Raw genomic sequence first — 21,916 nt, 5'->3', positions numbered from 1 at the left:
CCCCATCTGGGAAATGGGGATGGTGTGATATCTGCCCCACTGATGCTGTAACAGGTTGAATAATCACGTGTGTGAGAGCCTCAGCGCAGTGCCAGGCCCCAAGATAACACCCAGTGAGGGGTCCCAGTTACCTTTCACCGTGCGAGGTGATGCCTACACGTCCAATATGAAGCACTTAGAAAGCTAGTTATTGAAAATGAAAATTACTCTTTATGTTGTCCCTTGGGGATAAGAATTATATATTCTCATGTTAAATTACCTATTTTATGAGTATAAGAAGTTGGTGCTACTTTTTTAGCCCACAAAATACCAATATTAGAACACTTTTGAGAATCAGAAACTGAGAGAAAGCATTAAGGTTTATTTTATCTGTTAAAAAACTGCATAGCTTCTTCTCTTTACCCTCAAAGAAACCCAAAAGATGGTTGAAATTATCATCCCCAATTTACAGATGGAGAAACTGAGGCTCAGAAACAGGAGAAACTGGCTAGAGGACACACAGAAGTAGCGGCAGAGCTAACTGAGCAGATGCAGATTCTGAGGGGTCTGAAGCTTGTACAGTAGAGGAGAACCAAGAAAAAGAATTCAGTGTTGTGAACACAAAATTAGATATAGCAATTGGAAGGATCCCGTACAAGGGAGAAGCCTTTTGATCACTAATTTATGTGTTAGCTTGACTGGGTCATGGACTGCCCAGATAACTGATTAACATTATTTCCGGATGTGTCTGTGAGGATGTTTCCAAAGGAGATTAGCATTTGGATCCGTGGACTTAGCAAAGGGAACTGCCCTCCCCACTGTGAGTGGGCATCAGCGCTGAGTGCCTGGATGGAGCAAAAAGGTGAAGGAAGGCTGGATCTACCCTCCTCCTGCCTGAATGTTCTCAGGCCTTTAGATTCAGACCGAAATAGGTACCATCAGCACTACAGCTCTAGGCCTTCAACCTATATGAAGGACTTCCCCAATTCTCCAAGCTGCAGACAGATCTTGGGATTTAGCTTCCACAACCAGTGCGACCTAATATCATAAATCTCTCCCTCTCCCCCTCTCTCTACATATATATCTTCTAGGAGATCCCTGACTAATAGAGCCTTGAAGCTTCAAATTTTATTTACTATAAAACAATTTGTCCTCTGGCAGAGGTTAGAATTCATTCATTGCATTCAAATGTAGTATTTACGGAGCAAGTATGTGGAGCGCTATGCTAAGTGTTCTACAAGCCACAGGCCTGAGAGTATCCTCCCATCTTCCCCAAACCTTGGGGTAGGTATGAGAGGTCAGCTTGGGTCAATTACAGTACCCAGTTCTTCAAACACCACCTACGTACTGCTGTGAAGGTATTTTGTAAATCTGGTTAATGTCTACAATCAGCTGCCTGCAAAGGAAGTTACTCCCATAATGTCAGCAGGCTTCATCCAGTAAGTAGAAGTCCTTAAAAGCAAAAACTGAGGCTTCTTAGAAAAGGAAATATTCTGCCTCAAGACTCCAGCACCAATTCCTGCCTGAGTTTCCAGCCTGCCACCCTGCCCTACGGGTTTTAGATTTGCCAGCCCCCAAATTATGAGCCAATTCCTCAATTGTCTTTATACATATATAAATACAAAAAGGCTTTATATTTATAAATACATTTATACACTTTTATAAATTACATATAGGGGTGTGTATCTCTCTCTCCCTGCAGTTGACCCCTGAACGACATGGGTTTGAACTACACAGGACCACTTAAAATGGATATTTCCCAATAAAAATTACACTGAGTGTGCCCACTCCTCCTGCCTCCCCTTCTAACTTCTCCACATCTTCTGCCTCTCCCACCCCTGACAGCAAGACCCTCCCCCCCTCCTCTTTCTCCTCAGCCTATTCAATGTAAAGACAATAAGGACGAAGACGTTTAAGATGATCCATTTCCACTTAAATAGTAAATGTATTTATTTTATGATTTTCTTAACATTTTCTTTTCTCTAGCTTAGTTTATAATAAGAAACACATATACCAAATATGTGTTAATCAACTGCCGATGTCACCAGAAAGGCTGCCAGTCAACAGCATGCTACGTAATAGTTAAGTTTGGGGGAAAATAAAAAATTATGTGTGGATTTTTGAATGCAAGCAATTGGTGCTTCTAACTCCTACGTTGTTCAATAATCAACTGTGTATGTGTGCATATGTGTGTGCATGTGTAAATATGTGTGTGTGCACACATGTGTATATACACATATACACATGTATACAGTAAATATTTAATAACTGTACAGGGTGGCCATGAAGTTCATGTGCACTTTAAAATAGAGGCTATTTTAAATTAAATAGCTATTTTCAATTGCACACAAACTTCATGGCCACCCTGTACATATATTTGTATGTATGTATGTATGTGTATATTTATATGTGTGTGTGTGTGCATATCACTTATTGTTACTATTTCCCTGGAGAACCCTGACTTGTCCTCCTCCAGGGATTAGATATGGTCTGCTCTAGCAGTTCTTTATGTGCCCCATATTGTTTCGAAAGAATTTAAGCCAATATTTAAAATCTCAGGTTTCGCATCAAAAACTAGATGGTCCAGTTTCCTTTGAAAATACTGGGATTTGGAGTTGAGTACGGCCCCCTTTAGAAGGAGCCAATGCTCACCTCTCCATCCCCATCACAGCCTCCTTTATCTTACCAGCCTCCTCCTTTCATTAAAGCTACCCACTTGAACCCTATACTCCATCAGTTTGGGGAAGACATAAGAGCATTTGAAATCACACTACCAGCCAAGAGACAAGAAAGGCTGGCTGCGTGAAGTGCTGGCCCGTGGGCTGGACTCAGACCACAGGAAGGCCAGGCCCTGTTGTCTTCAATCTTCCTACTCCTCACATCCCAGTAGGAGCTCAATGAGGACTTGGCTGATTTGTGCCCCTGCTCTCCAGCCCCTTCATTAGTCATTAGCAGAGCCCAACAGGATATGCACACGGAAAAGACATAAACCATTCATCTTTCTAATAGTTAGCAGTTCTCACAACAGAGTCACTGAGAGCATGAATTGAAGAATCTTAGCTGAGAGGGCAATTAGGGATTCTGTGGGGCTTTTGCTTTTAAATTCCTTCCAGCTCACCTACATTAGGATGGTGCTAAAAACTTGTCATTAGTAGGAGATGCTTTTAAAGTTAATATTCTAGCAGAGAGGAAAGACTGTTAATGACCTATCCATATGATTACGAAACCTGAAAATAATAGCAAACTGCTCTCAAGAGTAGATAGCAAAGCTGGGTGACAGAAGAGGAAACTGGTTTTCATACTATGACAGATCTACCTTGAGCAGTAGGCTTAATAAAAGAAGGCATTGTGTCCTCATCGTATTCCCTTTCTGTTTTTAGTGATCACAGAACACAGCAATAGAATACTGAATTTACTGCCATGGCGACTACTAAACTAGATGGTGCTTATATGCAAATTAGATAAAGGTGGCCTCTCGGACAGAGACATTACATGAGATGCCTGTTTGCAGGGAAGAAAAGCCCCAATCTTCTGATCAGACAGGGCTTCTTTCCAGGGCACATGGTTTGATGAGCAGAGCATGGGTTGAATTACAGCACCAACTGTCTTCCTGTCAAGCTGTTTCATCCCAAACTGCACAATTGGATCCTTAAGTCCTCCTGGGAGATAACATATTATAGTTTCTTGTCTACAAATAAGATTCAGAAGGAAGAAAGGAAAGAGAAAATCAAGTTCTCTAGATGGGTAGGTGCTCAACATATTCAGTTGACAGGCTCAGACACTAAAATCATTTATTCATCTGTTCATTCAACAATGATTGGGCAGCTAAGATTCTACTTAAAGAGGACTAAAATTTGTTTCAGACACAATCCCTCAAGATGCCAAAGAAAAGGATGTGTCAACGAGATACCAACTTGGCAGGAGTAATGACTTCAGAAAAGCATTCAGAAGACCAGGATTACTATTGGGTGGGAGGGGTCCCAAGTTTCAGGCACCTGATACTTACCCTTTCTATATTTCATACCCAAAGAATCTCTGAAGGCTCTTCCTGTATACATACCACTTAAAAGGTTCAACACTAATAAATGAAAATGAAAACCATTATATCAATTTTGCAAGCACCTGTTTCCTTAGAAAGCCCCTAGAGAAGACAGCTAATTTAAAAAGAGGTAGGTATTGAAGTCCAGGATTACACGATGAAAAACGTTCCCGAGAATCAGTGTAAGTGGTTCTATCAGTAAACAGGAAAAATTCATTTCTCGTTCTCATGGCAAGCCAGATATAAAAAGGTTTGAGTTTAATTCATGAATGCAAAGGAAAAATCTTTCAAAAGTTCAATTTTGAAAATATTTTAAGGGTTCAATCCTGTATTTTTACTTACTATATAATCTCAAGAACCAGAAATTGGCTTTTAAGTGACTGTTCTAAAAAAATCTCCAGATTAAAAGTGGCAACCACCACACATTAAATTGTATCCTCTTTTACAAGGATAACCCTGGCAGAACCACAAGGAGGGGTATTGGTAATAATAGATAATAGTAGTTTAGCCACTTGACATATGCCAGGCATTCTCCTACTTGTTTTTGCTATATTAACTCAATCCTATAGCACCTCCTTTTTCTTAAGAAAGAAAATCAGGTACAGAGCATTTATGTAATTTTCCCAGGAACACAGAGGTAACTAGTGGTAAAGCTGGTATCTGGACCAAGGCTATCTGGCCCCCGAATCTGGCTGTCAACACCACATTTTATTACCTCTATAATAAAATAGAGTCATCTTTCTATCATACTTACCATATGGAATTAACAGCCATCAGCTTGAGTGCCCAGGGCATTATGCGTTCCTTGAGGACAAAAATATCCAATCACTAGCACAGGACCTGCTACACACAAGGCACCCAATAAATATTTGCTAAATAGATGAATGAATTATGCTTATGGTTCTATTTTAAACTATGCATAGCCTCTGCCAAAAGAAGTTACCACATGTACCACAGGAAACAGGCAAAAAACTAAGTGAAACACAGAAGTTGAGAGTAAAGAAAATTCGAAGTGGGCAAAAAGAAGGTAGGTGAAAAATCTTGAGAAACAGCCCAAGATGTGTAAGGAGGATCACTCCATGGCTCCCACGGTTCATCCCAGTAGCAGGAGGCTGACAATGAAGAAGGGGGCAAAATCTTTTACATGGAGATATCAAAGGGGCAAGGAGGAGGAGCGGGAAGGGAAGCTGCAAAATTCTCTGAACACCTTGCCAAGTGATCCCTTTGCAGGTTGTTGTAATGATCACAAGATGGCAGCAAGAATATAATTCTATAAAAGCCGAGAGAGAGAGAGAGAGAGAGAGAGAGAGAGAGAGAGAGAGAGAGAGAGAGAACGAGAACAGGTGGGCAGGTAGAGGCAGGGAGAATGAATAGCAGCCTTCAGGAGACATGGCCTGTAAATGAAAGTAACCGAAACATTGAAAACTAGAATATAAAACTTCAACCATAGCACACAGACCAAGAAACCCAGAGAAACAATTCAGAGAAGTACAGAGAACATAATCAAAACCAGTTAGTACAATCAAAACACAATCACAAACTGCTTGTGCTAGCGCAAATGTTTTTTTGTTTTGCTCTCATAGAAACTAGATTAAAAAATCTATCCAAAAACTGCCTTTCATTCTTTAGTGCCTGAAGAGAGAGTAGGTTTTGGCTTTTAAAGCTTTATAACGAGTTATAAATGCAGAAAATGAAACATCATATCCCAAAGAAATAAACAAAAGAAATCCAATGTCTTCTCCATGAAAAAACCAACTAGGATGTAGCAAGAAGTTAATGAAACCTAATTGTAATTATCACAGTCCTACCTACCAATTCATCCATTCTTTAATACCAGACCTAAGCACAGTAACTTCTCCCAAGTTCCACTGGAGATAAGAGAAATTAATAGCGACGTAGCCATGGCCTTCTGGCTGCAGACTTGCCCTTGACTGCAGTAACCCCAGCCTGTGATGTCCAGCCACTCTTGCCATCAAACAATTCCTTTCCACACAATAGCCAGAGTGATTAAAAAAAAAAAAAATCATTATGCCAACCTTGTTTAAATATTCCCATTGTATTTACAACAAAACCCTTATCTCACACTTAATTTATAAAGAAAATTATGGTTACATAGACTATTTGAATCAACATGACCATATTTATTTTCCTGTTAGAGAGATCTACATGGGAAGCAAAATCACAACCACAAGGCTGCATGGTGACCATGGAGTCTGAGAATAGTGAAACGTTGATATTCCAGAGGTCTTCTACAGACTGGCTCCTCCTTCTCTTGCTCACCTCCATGACTCCAGGCCACAGGTCCCTTCCTGTAATTCACACACACTTAAGAATTTTACACCAGCGGCCTCTCCACTCTGACAAGCCATTTCCCCAGACCTCCCGCTCACTCTTCTCAGCATTCAGAATGGGCCTCCCTGCCTATTCACTCCCTCTGTTAGCATCTCACCCTGTTTCATGCCTTGTGTAATTTTATTGTCACCAGCTAAAATTATCTGATTCAATTTGTTTACTTCTTTATCGTTGTTTTATCTGTAAGGTTCCACAGAAGAAATAGATGATTACAAACGACCCAGGCAGTTTGAGGATCACGTAATAAAGGTGCCATCTACGGAGCATGGAGAAATCACAGAGATGGTACAGTCCCTGGGGCCAGGAACAGTGAGGGATGTTCTCACCCGCAGCCTGCAGGGACATGGGAAGGAGCAGACTCTGGCGCGTGGAGTGGAAAAGTGTTTTGTACCGTGAGGACCACTGGTAGGAGCTGTAACCTTCAGGAGCTGATTCAGCCAATCCAAAGAAACCCCAGTGAGAGGAAGATGAAGAATAAATGACATAAAACCCATCCTCCTCTCTTGCCCTGTGCTCTCCAACAGCAGCTACCCACTACTAAGCCCAACAAGAAGCACAGGGCAAGGAATCTGTTGACGAAGGCCAAGGGTTGGCAATTTTATTTTTAAAGGGCCAGACAGTAAATGCTTTACACTTCTCAAGACATAGGGTCTTAGGCTAGGCAACGTAGTGAGACCTCTGCCTCTGCAAACAAAAGACATATATAACCAGATGTGGTGGGGCACCCCTGTGGTCCCAGCTGCTCAGGAGGCTGAGGCAGGAGGATCACTTGAGCCCAGAAATTTGATGTTAGAGTGAGCTATGATGTACTGCATTCCAGCCTGGATGACAGAATAAGACAAAGAAAGAAGGAAAGGAAAGGAAAGGAGAAAGGGGAAAGGGAAGGGAAAGGGAAAGGGAAGGGAAAGGGAAAGGGAAGGAAAGGAAAGGAAAGGAGAAAGGGAAAGGAAAAGGAAAGGGAAAGGAAAGGAAGAAAGAAAGAAAAAATATTTAAAAAAAGAATAGACACAGGGTTTATTTGGCAGCTTCTTATTTCTGCTATTTCAGGGCAGAAAGCAGCCACAGAAGATATTAAGTAAACAAGTGTGGCTGAGTACCAGTAAGACATTATTCATGAACACTAAAATTTGAGTTTAAACTAATTTTCATAGATCACAAAATATTCTTCTAATCTTTTTTTCATCTATTGAAAACTACAAGGGCCCATCTTAGCTCACAGGCTATATAAAAACAGGCACCAAGCAAGATTTGGCCTTTGAGCAGTAGATTGCCAGCCCCTAACATAAACCATTCAGGTCAGCCTCCCAGGACACAGCGAAGGCTGAGAAGGGTAGATGGTGGATCCTTAGTGACAAACACATTCCCACATTCAAACATAAATACCAGGAAAGCACATTGTATGGGGCCTAGAATACATTAAGTGCTCAATAAAAATTTGTTGAATGACTCATAACATGAATTTTCTGATTATTTCTTCATTTGGTCAAAAGCAGTATAATTACTGAGAGCCTTCCTGGCCTCAGTCAACTGCATTCCCTGAAAATATTTCTGGGGGAACTATCACATGGCATTTTACAACCTGACAAATCAAGCAGCAGATCTAGAGTCCTCAAATGATATACAGAGGGAGGAGGAGGGTGCAGGCATCCTATATACTGCCCAGCAGGACCCCAAGGCACTTCATCCAAAGTCTGATCCTAGTAAGAATGATACAAAAGGAGGGGGAAAAAAAGAATATTTTCCTTTGCCTTAAGCTGAAGGCAGCCAATGGGACTTAGCCTGAAGGACTCTAGATGCTTGACTATCAATTCACTTCCTAATCAAAATGGATAAACGCACCCACCTGGGCTACAGTTAGACAAAGAATGATGCACACAGGTGGGCAGTTCCTGGAAAAGTTTAGGCCTTTCTGCTTTTTAATAGAAGAGCAGCCCAGATCTTCAGCGTATGAATTCTCTTGAGGGCCTTGGAGAAGGCTGCTGTTATTTAGTCCCAGCCTCATCCCACGCAGCGAAAACCCTAAATCCATAGTGATTTTGCGACTCTCTGTGTAGATAAATAATAAGAACATATTTCTGGAATTTAAAGAAAGGAAAAAAATGACATGCCCTTACACCATATTAAACACTAATGGATTTTTCATATAGTTTTAGGATTTTTAATATTAATAACAATGACACTTTTTAACACCTGTGTGCCATGTACTGTTCTTAGAGCTGTGTGTTCATGTGTGCGTAACATCTTCTCATCAAAATTATAAGGTAGGAATTTTTATTATTCCCATTTACAAATTGGGAAATGGAGGCACAAAGTGGTTATTCTGCCAATAAGTAAGTAGTAGGGAAGCATGTGAACCCAGGGAGTCTGACTCATAGCAATTACACTCTTCTGTCTCTACACTAAAAAAATCAATCCACTAAAATCTATATCTAAGAAATGCATGTAGTTCGAAGTCCACAAGGAAAGTGACATTATTCCTTGACGGAAGGGTTCATAGTCAAGATTCAATGCAACAGGTAAACAGAAAGCTAAGCTAACAGACTGTACATCATGTCCTCACAGAATTACCTTCACAGCTGAGTGCAATTGGGCAAGTGCTTATTCAGTGTCTACTTTGCATCCCAAAAGAATGCAAGGTACCTCTGGGAACACAGCACAATGTGACAAGGGCCCAATTATAAGAGTAACACATGTGAAACAACCAAAGAATCATCAAATGCCAAGAACTTGTCTGTTTCTTTTCTGAAGAAATTAACCCTCCTTAGTACCAGGTGAGGCCCAAAACCTCTCATTCGTAAAAAGTTTGAATAAAATGGTTCCCAGACAGGATAATCAAGACGGTTACAATTAAAAGCCACATCATTATCTATGAAATGTTCCTCCCGCATACATTTTAATCAAGTTCAGGGACTTTTTTGGCAATAAGCTGTTAGCAAATTGAAAAAAAAAAAAAAAGACTGTTGAAACCAAAGTCCTATATCAATAAGCCCAAAATGAATGGACTGCCCTTATTCTATAGCAACCCAAGTCAATTAATTCAACCCACTGACATTGAATTGCATCTTCACTCTCCTTTAAAGAGTCACAAAATTGTTTCTGAGGAAACTAGCTGAAGCAGAAGGGTTTAAATGAAGGCATGAAAATGACAGCATTGTGCATGCTCTCTCTGCACTGGCAGGTGAGGATCATACATAGGACTGGTAAAGGAAGGTGCGTCCTTGGAATGCAGAGAGCCAAAGATATATGGCATCCAGTTCCTTTACTCCCTGGATCCCAAAAGAGGGCTTCCTGTTTACATGTGGGAGACCCTGGCTGTTTCAGTGGGTCCTTCAGAGCCCTCTAGGGGTCAAATGGCCTCCTCCAGACTGCCCTCATGTTCCTTGTTCTTCTTGTGATAAATCTAGCCAGAGTTATGCCACTGTCCTTCAGAGATGTAACCCTGAGTAACAGAACTCTAAATTAACCAAGTGTGCCTTTCTGCTGTGGCATCTCTCTTCATATCCACCCACCCACTCATTCTCTCCTTTCTGATTTAGATGCAACTGGCTCCAATTCCTTTTCTCCTGGCCTCTAGAAAGTTCAGTATCCTCCACAGACTTTATTCCAATTCCTAGGGGATTGTTGCCTCAAGGGCACAATGGGTCCACAGGTCTGATGGCACACGTCACATGAGACTTTCCCTTATGTGGCAGTACTTTCAGCTCTGTGCCACCCTGTCACGGAACTCAGCCACTATGAGCACTCCAACCACACACTAGTGTGCAGCGGACTTTACTCACAACTTCAGCATGCACCCACAGAGACAAATTTGATATTAGACTTTTTCATATTATTCAGGGTTCTCCAGAGATTCAGAACCAATAAAAGATGTATATGTATATATACACATATATATCCTATATATAAATTACAAAATACTATCCATGTGTTGGCCACCTCTTGATAAAAGTTTGTAATAAATATTTTATAAAGGGGTATTTAGATACATATCCCATTTTCCTTATGTATGGTGACTTAAGAGGCAAATTTTAGGACACCATACATATATATGTGTGTATGTAATCAATAGTAGGAATTAGTTCAAGCAGTTGTGAAAGCATAGAATTCCCATGATCTGCTTTCTGTAAAGTGGAAAAACAAAAAAGTCAGTCAAGTCAGTCATACTAATTCAGTCCAAGCCCAAAGATTTGAGAATTGGGGTTGGGGGAGGGAGGCAGGTAGTGGTATAAGTCCCAGTCCGAGTAGGAAAACCTGAGAACCAGAATCCCATGTCTGAGATCAGAAGATGGATGTCTCAGCCCCAGCAGAGAGCAAACTCACCTTTCCTTTGCCTTTCTGTTCTACTCAGGTCTTCAATAGTTTGGATGATACCCACTCACGTCACAGAGGGCCATCTGCTTTACTCAGTTCACTAATTCAGATGCTGATCTCTTCTGAAAACACCCTTATAGACACATCCAAAAATGCTTTACCAGCTCTCTGGGCAGCCCTTAGCCCAGTCAAGTTGACACATAAAATTAATTATCACAAGTTCTTTTATATTTTTAATTTGCCACTTACATACATATCCTTAAAGCATACATATCCTTAAAGCATACATATCCTTAAGCACATATCCTTAAAGCATATCCTTTAATCTCTGAATAAAGACAATAACATCATAATTTCTCCTAACATGATACAACCATTCTGTGTACCAAAAATGCCACTTAGCTCCTTCCCCAAAGGAGATAAAGTGCTTGAGTGATGCTAACTCTTATCCTGATGTTCTATAACTTAAATACTATGTTTTAAAAGTCACAATACTCACATAGTGGTATGTTGATGTACCTTATGTTACATGATAAGGGAATAAGAGAAGAAAGAAAACAAGGTTATGTGCATTTACTTAAATATGTATATTTACACACAAAAGTGTTCATAGCAAAACAAAGAAGAAATACTCATAATAATTACAGTACTCGTTTTGTACCTGGTTGCATGGTCATAGTTGGTTGTAACTACCTTCTTCTATTATCCATTCTATATTCTTTGCCTTCTGTAAGTGCCTCATCTAGTCATGTTTCTGTACATGGTAGGTAACATAGACCTTCAAAGACTACTGGGCCATCAGTAGTCTTTCTTGGATTTATTGCCATAGCTTTCCATTAACCTTAATCACAAAGTAGGATAGTACTAAGAGATGTTCTAAGAAGCATCCATATTTCAGACATCATCTTCCTCACTGCCACTGCAGAGTAGTAAGGTCCCCTTGGTAGTCAAGATCAATGACCCCAGCTAACATCATAACTCCTTTCTTTGCCTATTGGTTTAGATGCGTAAGGAGCCCAAAGTGGCCAAGTGGTAACCCTAACTTTCAGCTCAATGCAATCACTGTTTTATCCCCTGACAGAAGCATCCTTCCCTCTGAAACTAAAACCCCTAGGCCAGGAAAGCATAAAGCTTTGAGACCAGGATTTAAAAATGCTGCTAGTGGGTCACCCAGAGTAATGATGAGTGATGTCATTCCCATTTCCAACCCTTGATCCCTGGACTTTGGTCTTGGCTAGGAGAGAATCAGCGACATACATTGGATGCTGACTCAGAGCACTTATAGCCTTCTATGGAAACATTCCCTGCTCTGCAAGGTATTGCCACCCAGCTACCTGGCACTGTGTATGAATTAAAATACTTCTCAGCCAACTTAACTCTGGGAATGTCTTCCTGGCCACCTCTCCTTGTAGACTCCATTATCCCATCATGTTGTCTATCTCATTCAATTCCTTCTGCTCATTCCTCTCTCTTCCCTCTTTTATCTATTTCTCCCAAAACCATTCTTGTTCATTGGGTATATAAATATAATTTAGCTATTTGTCTAATGTTTTTATTATAGTCTTTGCCTCCATGATTTCACCTATCTCTATATTTTTCTAAATGAAAATAGTTCCCTACTTTCTAGTTTCCCTTTTTCTAGGTTCAACCCTAGAACTTTGGTACCAGCTATTAAAAGAAATTTTTTTTTCATCTACTACACATTAATTTATATTATACTAATATAAATATATATAAACATTTACAGTATTCTAAAAAAGGATACATAATTCTTTTAATAATAAAACATTAGCATTCATTTGGTTTAACACAAATAAAAGTGCCATAAAGTTATGTTTATATTTAAAATACATATTTCTTAATATACAAGGCTCAGTTTATTCTTTTTTTTTTTTTTTTTTTTTTTTTTTTTTTTTGGCCGGGGCAGGGTTTGAACCCGCCACCTCTGGCATATGGGACCGGCGCCCTACTCCTTGAGCCACAGGTGCCGCCCAAGGCTCAGTTTATTCTTAGGAAAACAGTTACAAGTTTCCTATTAACAGGAATTTGCACAAGTTCTGCAAAATTCCCCTATATAATTATTTCTTGTTTTAGAAAGAAGCTTGCTGCTGCTGAGCTCAGGCCTGAATTCCACAGCAATTTTCTTTCTATGGATATGGCTGTCTCTGTGGATCACCTGAAATAATGGTCCCTTTGCCCTCCCTTTCCTGGCCTCCGATGACAGTGGCCTCCTCCCCCATCAACCATTCAACCAGGTTAATGACTCTCCATATAATTTTGTAAACATACAACCGAGCATTAAACACACCATGAAAGACGTCTTCCCAATCAAAGGATCGCATCATCCTCCTTGCACCACAGCAGGCTTTGTTCCCATTTCTCTATGGGGTTTTTAATTCATCTGGCTGAACCCAGGAATAAACATTTTAAAGTCCTGAGAACGGCATTCATGTTGCAGAAATTATGAAAATTCTAGCTCACAAGAAACAAGCAAATAAATATTGCTATTGAAGAGCAGAGATAAATATGCATTAAATAATTTTTGACCCAAATAATAATGCATGTTCAGCATTAGTTTGTTGGGTTTTGATAAGTATTTACAAGAGACAAATAATCTTCAGTTAATTATAATACAGTGACCTTGCTTTCAGAAGCACATGGCACTCCATGCAAATAAATAATAAATAAGAATCAGCAGAATCCAAAGTGTTTTAAGTGTTGCCACTGACAGAGCAGGAGCACAAGGAAAAAATTCAACATGGAAGCGGTAATCATGGCAGCACAGCTGGGCTCAGCAGAAAAGAAGAATGGAATATTTAGAAAATAACTTTTGCTGGCCCCATGCATGGGCTCAACTCTAGAGTTCATAACTCTAAATCCAAAATAAAGTATGATCGTGAACTCACTCCAGTATGCCTATCTGAGATGTGAAACGGCCTATTTCCAATTCTCAGGGGGAGTCAGCATCTGACATGTATTAGATGTTTTATCACAGAGACCCAAACTAAGCATAACAACTGACTTCAAGTATATAATTTCCTAAGAGTTCTAAAATTTGGCACAGGGAATTTTTCCTTTTTACCATGGAAAACACAGTTCACTACCAAGAGAAACCCATTTGTTAATAGGCCCAAGTCTTGATTATAAGTCAAATAGGCTTTTAAAAAAACATCTAAATAAGACACTAAATATATCCATGCAGATGGTCTCATTCAGTCCACAAATCTCAAGAGAGAAAATTCTAGCCCATTCATGAAAACTGCATCTCCTGTAAAGTGATGGAGAAGTGACATTGAATGCAACTGATCTAACATTGATATGGGTATAAGAAGTAATTTTTTTAACTGAGTTAGGATGATGGTGGACTGTAATAGGGATACTGCAATAGGATTTTTAAATAGGAATTCTATAGTCATTTATTGACAAAAATCGACAGAATTCTTCAATATTTTTTTAATGCAGTCCTTCCTAAACAAGATTCCTGTTGACGTCAATGGATCCTCTAAAACTGAAATTATCCTACACATGTTTCCCTACAGATTTTAACATAGTAATAGAAAGATCGTTAAGCCTTTAAAAATTCCCCATGATTATACTGGTAACACAATGCTCACCACAATTTTCTCTTTCATGTGTTACAAGGGATGCTAGGAAAGTTTCTTTTTAATCATTTATAAGATTTCATATGTGTATTTCACTGAAATCTTTCATTTTAAAACCATACCAGAAACTGTTCCAAAATAGTGAAGATTATGCACTGAAATATAAAACTTTATTGGCAAAATTAAAACAGGTTCCTTGCAAATATGCAAACAATTAAAACACATTTCCAGTAAATGTCTAGTTTATGCACAAGCATGGACTACTTTTTACAGTAATAACTATTTTCCTCAGAGCTCCGAGTCTGTAAAGTTTGCCATGTGGGACAAGATATGAATTTGGCAGGGCTGTTTACTGATTTCTCCCAAGTGCTTACAAATAGCTTCTGTGTTTGATCAGCAGCTTTCTCCTACATTAACAGGTGTTACACCAGGAAGGATCTGAGGAAAAAGGAAATGTGCCGTCACATGATGGTACAGTTTTGGTTTTTTGAAGTGGTGCTACCTCTAAGGGACCACACAGCCCTCTAAGTGGGGAACATAAGCTCTTTTCTTTGCTGTTTTCTCAAATCTTCACATTTGGCTTTCTCTTTCCTTTAGCCATATGGGGTTGGCTAACATAAGGTCAACAACAGAGATTTTTTACAGAACTCTGGCAGGGGTTTTTTTTTTTTTTTTGGTAAAAAGAAACACAAGAATATAAACCTTCCAAATTAGTGGAGAAAGAATTTTTCAATCAATACTGCCTAGAAATTTGCTAATTTTGAAAAACAAAGAATTAAAGTCTCTCTTCATACCACATACTTACATTTCAAGCAGATTGAAGAAATAATACATCACTGATAGACAATAGCAAATATTTAACTCATTTGGGAGAACACTTCCTAAGGAAAAAATGCTAAGAAAGGAAGAGGAAGAAAAAAACTTAAATTTTTTTTGAAGAATGCAAAAATAGTTATTTTACTACTAAAGTATAATTATAATATCTTTGTACTTATAGAAACTTTATACTCTCACATGTGATAATTTAGAAACCACACAAAAGTAAAAGCAAAAAATGTTTTAAGTTACCTACTGTACTTTAATGTGGTTTGAAAAGGAATAAAACCCTAAACTCTAGGTATGGGCCACAAAAGCCAGACCAAAGACTTGCTATTCATATTCACCTTGGCCATGGTGAATCATCCAGGGCTGGATGCATGACCCAGTCAGAGAGAAGAAGACCGCTCAGACTTCTAGAAAGGAAAATCTCACTCCTCTAAACAGGCTTGCTGCTCTGTCTGGCAGCCATCTGTGACCAGAAAGGGAGACGCTGTGTGAGAAGAGAGCAGAGAACAAAGCCAAGAGATAAAGAGAAACTAAAGTCTGATCTGAGCCCTGAAGATATCTACGATTAAAATCAGCCCTACCCTGGAACTTCTGACTTATGAGAACCAATATATTTTATTTTTATTGAATTGGTTATGTTGAGTGTTCTACCATTTGCAAATTTTAAAAGCACTACCAGAGATCACTTGCATTTAGATCACTTGCATTTAGAGGATTAAAAGGGCTGCCATAAAATTCGATTTCTAATAATCCACATCACTTTCTTACCTGTAAGTTTAATTTTCTTAAACTTATCAGAGCTCCATTTCTGCAGCTGTAAGGTCACACCCTCACATGTCTAAATATTAGAACAAAAGAAGTTACTCAAAGAAAAATTATGAAGATAAAAGAATGATGACCTGCAAAACCATAGCCACACTCTACAAATAATTGACAAGGTTACAAAGTTTGGGGATATATTCAGGAATTCCTATTGTAGCTTAGAGTATGGCCCATTTCCTCAGATGACTTTAGACACCATGCTGTAATACAACCTGTGTCTTCAACAGTTCACTTCTCACTCTCACTGTAAGAATCTCCTATACCCACAGCTATGGCTGGACAAGTTCAAGAATCGAAGAAATCAGCTCTAACAAAAGTATGGTATTTCACAACTTCTGTTGCCAGCCAGATCCTAATCATTGTTTTGAAGAATGAGTAATTATTCACTGCAGGTGCCGCATCAATCAATCAGCAACATGAATTTATTGACCTCCTATTTTGCGCCCAGCATTACAAAAAATGCTCTCTGAATTATAATGGATATTAACACTGTATTAAAATGTCAAAGTTATCTTTGCAGCACCTCAAAGAGATGTGTGGGAAACACCACACAGCCCTGTCCACTGTATCCATCAACCACACAATCATGGTTTGACACCATCCACGGGTATTAACTGCCAGATTTCATTGCCAGAGTAAAAAAAAAGACACAGTTTTATAGCTATGGTATTGTGTGTGCATATGTGTGTGTGTGTACATTAAGGGTAGTTTTCAAATGCAGAAAATAAGAAAAGACAGAAAAGACTAAGATACTAAGAGAAGCTCATACTGTATAAGGACCATTGTGAGTTGTTGTTTTCACAGATGTAAACATAAATTGCAGTATAATTTGTTCTTTATTGTCTCTCTTGCTTTTTTGACAAACAAGGGGTCCAGAAGAAGAAAACTGGAAGGGAAAAAAGCACCATGCCAATGAGAGCACTCAGCACCTGCTGAGATGGTGGCCTGCCACAAGAAGGCAATGTTTAGAACACCAAAATGCCGGAAACACAGCAGCTGCTATGCCACAGAAGAAGTTCGGAACCTATGACAGGAAGCAAAGCAAGCTAAAAGTGTCAGGATTATTGAAGCTTAAAGGAAAATTAGCGTAAATGGAAGTCCTTGTTAACAGCAGCTGCTCCTAAGTGAACACTGTATCTGTAATAGACAGTTACTGGCTGACTGCTTTGGCTACTCAGCATCTGATGCAGTCTTCAGTTCTGATGGCATTATAAAGCCAGGTGTACCCCAATCCATGGGAAGGACAGTCAAGTGATCCAAGCTTTAGTCACTGAACAATTTACTGTAACTTCTGATCTTGAGCAAAGCACCTAAGAAACACCTACTGCAGGATGCTAAGAGCTGCCTGTCCCTAATCTACAGCTCTGTACCAGTTCAGTCTCCCACTCATTCTATTTTTTATTTTTATTATTTTTTATTAAATCATAAACATATAGATAATGTATACATTAATGAATTTATGAGGTACAATGTGCTAATTTCATATAGAGAATTAGGAACGCTTACATGGCACTGGTTAACATATGCCTCATCTCATTTACTTAATTATGTTAAGATATTTATATACTCTATACTTAATAACTCCGACATGTACCCTTGAATTATGCACCATAGGTGTAATCCCACCATTCACCCTCCCTCGATCTGACCTCCCCTCCTCCCATCCCTCCATCCTCTCTCCTACATCCTAGGCCACAGTTGTGATCTATTCTTCATATGAAAGTGTGAGTGATTGTAAATTGGTTTCATAATAGCACTGAGTACATTGGATATTTTTTCTTCCATTCTTGAGATACTTTACTAAGTAGGATATATTCCAGCTCCATCCATGTAAACGTAAAAGAGGTAAAGTCTCCATCTTTTTTAAGGCTGCATAATATTCCATGGTATACATATACCACAATTTATTAATCCATTCATGGGTCTGTGGGCACTTGGGCTCCTTCCATGACTTGGCTATTACAAATTGAGCTGCATTGAACAATATGGTGCAAATATCTTTGTTATAAAGTGATTTTTGGTCTTTTGGATATATACCTAGTAGAGGAACTGCAGGATCAAATGACAGGTCTACCTTTAGATCCCTGAGTATTCTCCATACTTCTTCTATATACTTTCTACTACAAAAGGAATGTATTAGCTTGCATTCCCATCAGCAGTGCAGAAGTGTTCCCTTTTCTGCACATTCGCCAACATCTGTAGTTTGGGGATTTTGTTATGTGAGCCACTCTTACTGGAGGTTAGATGATATCTCAAAGTGGTTTTGATTTGCATTTCTCTGATGATTAAAGATGATGAACATTTTTCCATGTGTCTGTAGGCCATGTGCCTATCTTCTTCAGAGAAGCTTTTGTTCAAGTCCCTTGCCCACAATGAAATGGGATTTCTTGTTCTTTTCTTATTAACAAGTTTGAGTTCTCTGTGAATTCTGGTTATCAAACCTTTGTCAGAAGCATAACCTACAAATATCCTCTCCCATTCTGAGGGCTGTCTGCTTGCTTTACTTACTGTGTTCTCAGCTGTACAGAAGCTTTTTAGTTTGATCTGATCCCAGTAATGTATTTTTGGTGTTGCTTTAATTGCCTGGAGGGGTCCTCCTCATAAAGTATTCTCCCAGGCCAATTTCTTCAAGTGTTTCTCCTGTACTCTCTCCAAGAATCTTCATAGTTTCATGTCTTAAGTTTAAATCTTTTATCCAGTGAGAGTTAATTTTTCCTAATGGTGAAAGGTGTGGGCCAAAAATAGAAAATTAAAGTCCCTAATATCATTAATTAGAAATGAAAAAGACAAAATAACAACAGACACCTCAGAAATTCAAAAAAATCCTTAATACTACAAAAAAACTTTATTTCAGAAATATGAAAATCTAAAAGAAATTGACCAATACTTAGAGGCATGCCAACTTCCTAGAATTAATCAGAAAGAATTGGAAATGCTGAACAGACCTATATCAAGGACTGAAATAGAATCAACTATACGAAATCTCCCATGCATTGTATTAACAGCCTCTCCTCAGGGGCCCTCTCCAAATGCCTTATTCAAGTCTTAACAGGGGCAGAATTTGAAAAGTGTGGCTTACACCAAAGACTCCTGACAAAGTCTCCAACTCTACCTCAGCACTTGCGTTTTTCTGGCTCTTACTCTAAAGTGCATGTCCTTATTTTAAAGGTGTTTGGTAGCCACTCCAAAGATACAAATTAAGGTTCAAAGCATTTATATTATATGCATGCATTATCCAGACCATGAGAATGCAGAGTAATAACATTTCCTGAATAAAAATATCCCCACAGCCGTAATCCACATGCAGCACCTCAACCTGTGAGTTACAATTTTATAGCCAGTAGACTCCCTGTTCCACACACAAAACCCCAAACCTAAACCTCCACTAATTGAACCCATTTCCTCCAAAGGAAGGAAGGAAAAGAAGGGCAAAAGGAGAAAAAGGAAAGAAGGTAGGTATGAAAAGAGGGAAAAATAGTACTTTTAATATTCATTTGCAGGGAAAAAATATGTATATATACACCCTCTGTATTTTAGCAACCTTTCTACTCCTGTAATAGCAAAGATTTTTACTTTTTGTCCAATAAAATTCTATATTATTTGTACATCTTTTATACTTATTTTGATAACTTCCCAATTCATTCTTTTTGGGGGGATGATACTATTGTATTTCTAACAGCAAAAACTATACAGTAGGATCATGACCCAAAGAGCTATGAGTCAATTTTGTTAACAATAATTCATAATTATTAATAATGATGTTTTGATGAGGAAAAAAATATAACCAACTCAAAGGCATACGCCAATCAGTTTTATTAGAAATGATAATGGCTGCAATTCATGGATTATCTATCTACTCTCTATCAGGCACAGAGCTAGACGCTTTACTTAAATCCTCATTAGTTCCTCATGACAATCATAATGGGGATCATTCTCCCAGGTTATGGATAAGAAACCCACAAGGTGACAGTGAATCTAGGATTCTAATGCCCGTCTCTTTCCCCAAATGACACAACTCACAGCTGTCCTCGCTTCAAGGAAACCAGGCCATGCCACCCAAGTACCACTCTCCATCATGTGGCAAGTTTCCCAGACTGCATTCATAGTAATCAATTAGTAATTAAAGCTCTCCAAACCCTTTCAAGTGATGTCATCACTTCCCAGAGAACTTCAAAAGAATCTTGAACATTCTCCAAAAAGATATAACCAATAATACACTGATGACATTCAGTCTGATTCATACACTATTACCAAAAGGAATGAAGTAGATTGAGAAAAAAAAAATTCTATAAATTAAATTTAATTCATTAAATAATGCTAGCAAGCACTGCATGTCAAAAAGCTGGGCTCACTCAGCCTGCGCTTTTGTGCCTCTGGTAATGTCGTCTAACTCTACAGAGAATAAACACCATCTAATATCCTTGAACCAGTCATCCAAAAATGTCTTTAAGCTTCTGAACTACATTACTCTTACCACAGAGAAGCTGAGAAATTGAAAAGTTCTTTGGTCTGGGTCTAGGTCCTCTTGAATTCTAGTCCACCCTGTGGCTAAAATGCAAAGGACAAAAGGAATAGCAAAAAGACAGCAACTAAAAGATCCACAGAGTTTTGACAATCTGTTAATATATATACTCAGACTCTTTATCACCAAGAGGTGTCTATAGTAATAACATTGATATTCCTTTCATATGCAAAGACAAAGCTTTTATAATTACACTGATAGCAGCCAGAGGTAACCATGTTTGGGATTTTTGATTTACCTAATTGTTACTAAAAAACCATTATTTCAGAATGGTTTAATTGAATTCAGTTTATTACTTTTTTTAATCACAAAATTAACTTTATTTTTTTCCACTTAAGTTTCTTGGCTAAATATCTTCCCTGTCCCGATGAGTTCTGTCTTCTGGTTTTTCGCTGGTGGCAGAGCGGTGAGCATAGCTGCCTTCCAGCTTATTCTTTAACCAAAATGGCGTGGTGGATGTTAAGGCTGTAGAACTCACTAAACCACTAGCCACACGTGGAGCTTGAGCACTTGAAATGTGAACAATCCAAACTAAGAACTGCTGTGAGTATAAAATGTCCACTATATTTCAAGGATTAACAAAGAAATAGAGCATAAATATCTTGATAATGTTGATACTGATTATATACTGAAAGAATTTTTTGATTTTTAAATGTGGCTACTAGCAAATGTTTACCTACATTTCTATTTCCATTGGAAAACCCTGCTCTTGTGCTGCAGTTTGAATTTGGGATCTGAAGTCACCAGCCGAACTACCACACACGTTGTATGGGTTGTGAAATACACAGGGGCACCTGGCAGCAGATGCAAGCAGAAGCCCAAATCCACCCTTTGCTCTGCCAGCCAAGCCATCTCCAGAGTGAGAGCCTCTTCCTAGTTTGCTCACAGAGCCACCAGGGAAGGTATAGCCTTGCTTATTAACTGCCTGACTTTGGGCAAGATACTTAACCTTGCTACCATTTTCCTCTATAAAATGGGGAAATTCTCTGGGGCTCTCAGGGCTTCTGAAAAAATTAAATGAAATAATTCACATCGAAGGGCCTAGGTCAGTGTCTATCAGACAGTAAATTTCAATAAATGTGTTAGCATTAGCTTTTCTGTATAAATCATCCCCAAATGTGACTCTTCCATACTGTTGAAATTCTTCAGAAACACTTTCATTATAATATAGACATCCCTCAAGTATCTGCAGGGAATTGGTTCCAGGATGTCCCCACCCATACCAACATTTGCAGATGCTCAAGTCTTTTTTTTTTTTTTTTTTTTATTTTTTTATTTTTTATTGTTGTGGATTCATTGAGGGTACAATAAGCCAGTTACACTGATTGCAATTGTTAGGTAAAGTCCCTCTTGCAATCATGTCTTGCCCCCATAAAATGTGACACACACTAAGGCCCCACCCTCCTCCCTCCATCCCTCTTTCTGCTTCCCCCCCCATAACCTTAATTGTCATTAATTGTCCTC

This window comes from Nycticebus coucang, chromosome 8 (assembly GCF_027406575.1).
Source record: "Nycticebus coucang isolate mNycCou1 chromosome 8, mNycCou1.pri, whole genome shotgun sequence".
Lineage (NCBI taxonomy): Eukaryota > Metazoa > Chordata > Mammalia > Primates > Lorisidae > Nycticebus > Nycticebus coucang.
This window is presented reverse-complemented; position numbering follows the sequence as displayed.